Genomic DNA, 3,893 nt, shown 5'->3' on the forward strand with positions numbered 1-3,893 from the left:
GGGAAACCTTTTGAAAGGTTTTTGTACTCCCCCAGAATGGGTAGTTTCACTGATTCTGGCTTACTGATTAACTAGACTGTAAACAAGCTTCAATAAATAGTTGCTTATAACCCTTTGATTCCCAGAGAATTTTGAGAAACTTGGCCTGTGCTTATTCCCTATATTACAATTTAAGGAGATGTATTAATGAGAATTCTCTGTCCATCTCAATCAATCCCACACACAGCTGCCAGACTCTGAAGCACAACTCAGAGTCTTGTCCCTTTTCCCCCTCAAACATATTTCAACATATACCATTGAGAAAATGAAAAGATAAGCCACCGGCAGGGAGAAAACAATTGCAGTTCATAAATCTGATAATATATCAAGGACACATCAAGAACTCTTACAACACAATAATAAAACAAGCAACCCATTTCAAAAATGGGCAAAAGATTTGAATAGACATTTCACCAAAGTAGATATATGAATAGCTAATAAGCACATTTAAAGATGGTCACCATTATTGGTCAAAAGGAAATACAACATAAAACGACAATGAGACATCACTTCATATCCACTAGAAAGGCTACAATCAAAAAGTCACAATAACAAGTGTTGGTGAGAATAGGGAGAAACTGGAACCCTCCACTGGGAAAATAAACATTGCAGCCACTAGGGAAAACAGCTTTTTGCAGTTTCCTAAAAGGTTAAATATATACTTACTACATGACCCAGTAATTTCACCCCACGTATCTACCCAAGAGAAATGAAAATATACATCCACACAAAAACCTGTACATGAATGTTCGTAGCAATATTATTCAAAATAGACAAAGTGGAAACATCCAAATGTCCATTAACTGGTGAATGGAGAAACAAAATATGGCATAGCCATAGAATGAAATATCATTTGACAATAAAAAGGAGTGGCATACTGATATATTGTGTAACATGGATGAACCTTAAAAGTATTATGCTCAGTGAAAGAAGTCAGATACAAATAGCCACATATTACATGATCCAACTCATATAAAATGTTTATAAGAGGCAAATGTATAGAGACACAAAGTAAAAAAGAGGTTGCCTAGGGCTGGGAGTAGAAATATAGTGACTCTAAGTGGGCAGAAGTTTTCTTTTTAAGGTGCTAGAATTGTTCTAAAATTAGATTGTACAACTCTGTAAATATACTAATTTACAGATTCATTGAATTGTATACATAAAGCAGGTGAATTTTTTGGTATACAAATTATATCTCAATTAAGCTGCTTTAAAAAAAAAGAAATAAAAATAATGAAGTAAGCCCCTCCTCCCAAAGTTAACTATAAATTTACCATACAACCCAACAATTCCACTCTGGGTACCTAGCCAAGAGAACAAAGACTTGCACATGAGAATGTTTATGGCAGCCTAATCATAATAGCCAAAAGGTAGAAACCACCCAAATGTGCATCAGCTGGTGAATAGAGAAATCAAATGTGGAATATCCATATAATTGAACACTGCAGCATGGATGGGCTCCAAAGACACTATGCTAAGTGAAAGAAACTAACACAAAAAACCACATATTAAATGATTCTATTTCTACGAAATGTGCTGCAAAAGTGAACCTACAGAGACAGAAAGCAAACTAGTGATTGCCTGGGGTTGGGGATGGGAACGGGGAGTCACTGTAAACAGGCATAAGGCATCATGTTGGAGTGATGAGGAGGTTCTAACCTGGATGATGGTGATGATCACACAACTCAGTGAGTTTACTAGACATCATTGAGTTGTACCTTTAAAACGAGTGAATTTTATGGCATATAAATTACACCTGTTTTCAAGGAACAAAGTTTCAGTGGATTTTCATATAGTATAGTGTAACGTACAAATGCCTCAGCTTGGTTTTCAAGTCCTTCCTACCAGGCCCAGCTGTGACTTGCCATCCTGCCCCTCACCTCAGTGCAGCCTCGCCACATGGCCTACTATCTTCTGAGCATGCCCTCATTGCCTGCCTTCCTGCTTTAGCTCATGCTGTTTCCCCAGGTAGCTTAACCCAGCTCCCAATCCTGGGTTTTCCTCACCTCCCCTTGCAATTGCTACTATAATCAGTCTTTGTATTTCCAATCCTTATTGCTTTGCCTATTATGTACTTATCCACTGTGCTAGGTGCCAGGATATAGGGCAGCCCCACTGACACCCTGTTCCTGTTCTCTAGGATGGTTGTCAGCCTCTAACACAGAGCCTGGCACAGGTGCACACTTGTTAAATGAATGAACTAACGAACCCAATACTGACTTTTCCTCTTGCATCCTGTTGCTCTATCTCTAGCAAACTTTCCCAAGGAAATCTTACACTTATATAACCTGTCAGTAAAGAACACTATTTCCTCTTAGATATGTTGGGTGAACACTATCTACATAGGCCAGTCTAGCTCACACATAGTCCAGAGGGTTGGCTCAAGATAAGTACCAAATTCTTAGTATCACAGGGCTGCTGCCTTACACCCATTGCTAAAATTCTTAATAATTCTGATGAGATCCTGACACCCCAGGTCATGAATCAAGAGAGAAGACTGTGAAGGCATTACTAATGCTTTCACACATTAGGCCCTTTTTCTAGGACAATATCTACTGTGATTACTGGAGGCTTGACTTGGTGGCCCTCAGAGAAGCCCAAATTGTTCCTCTGCAGAAGAATTCCCACTTCTCTGGCAAATGTGCCTTGAGTTATTATGGGGACCTCACTCATGCTAAACAGATGACCCCCATTCTCTAGGAGAGGGATGTACCCGCCCCATCTGTTTGAACTTTGGGTTGTGATAAACAGGGAATAACCCCTACAACATATCAGAGCTGAGGTTGACACTCCTTCCCTGGAATTCCACTTTGATACCGGAACATGTGCCCTAAAGCCGGAGTGCATGCAATGCCTCTCAAAATAACTAGAAGTGGAAGGAGCCTGTATGTCAGAGGGATATGATATTTAAAAGTTTCCAGTTTTAATGAGATATAACTAACATAACATTGTGTACATTTAAGACGTACAATGGGATGACTGGATACATGTATATGTTGCAAAATGATTACCACAATAGGGTCAGTTAACACTTCTGTCACCTCACTTGGTTATCTGTGTGTGTGCATGTAGTGAGAATATTTAAGATCTACTCTCTTTCCAAGTATATAATATAGTGTTGTTAACTACAGTCACCATGCTGTATATTGGATCTCCCAAATTTATTCATCTTACAGCTGGGAGTTTGCATCCTTTGACCAATATCTCATTTCACCCGTCCCCCAACCACTAGCAACCACCCTTCTACTTTCTGTTTCTATGAGTTTGGCCTTTTTAGATTCCACATATAAGTGAGATCTACAGTATTTGTCTTTCTCTGTCTGACTTATTTCATTTAGCATAATGCATAAGGATATGATTTTAAATACAAGTTCAACTCCCTCTTAGGCCATTTGACCTTGGGCAAATTAATTAACTTCTCTAAACTTCAGTTTCCTTCTGTATAGGATGGAGAAGAAAAAGTTCCTTTCTCATAAGTTGGGTGGATCAGCTAAGAGGATGCATGCAAGGCCCTTTGCACAGTACCTGGTACACTGCAAGGGCTCAATACATATTATTAGCAGTATTAATAGTAGTAGCAGCATCATGAAGCATTTGTTCTGGGCTAGAGACCACGCTAGATGATGGCAATATAATTCATTCATTCAACAAATATATACATAAGGCCTTTACTACTAAAGGCTAACAGCTTTACTATTATTTTTGATCTATCATTTTGATCTAGAATAAAACCAACAAAGGCTCCTGCCCGTGGGGCACTTACATTCTGGTGAAGTGACAATCAAGAGTGAAAAAGGCAGTCTCCATCCTCAAAGCTACAGATGAGCAAGCACAACACTGGGGATCATTAAGCA

Source organism: Zalophus californianus, chromosome 15 (assembly GCF_009762305.2).
Source record: "Zalophus californianus isolate mZalCal1 chromosome 15, mZalCal1.pri.v2, whole genome shotgun sequence".
Taxonomy (NCBI): Eukaryota; Metazoa; Chordata; class Mammalia; order Carnivora; family Otariidae; genus Zalophus; species Zalophus californianus.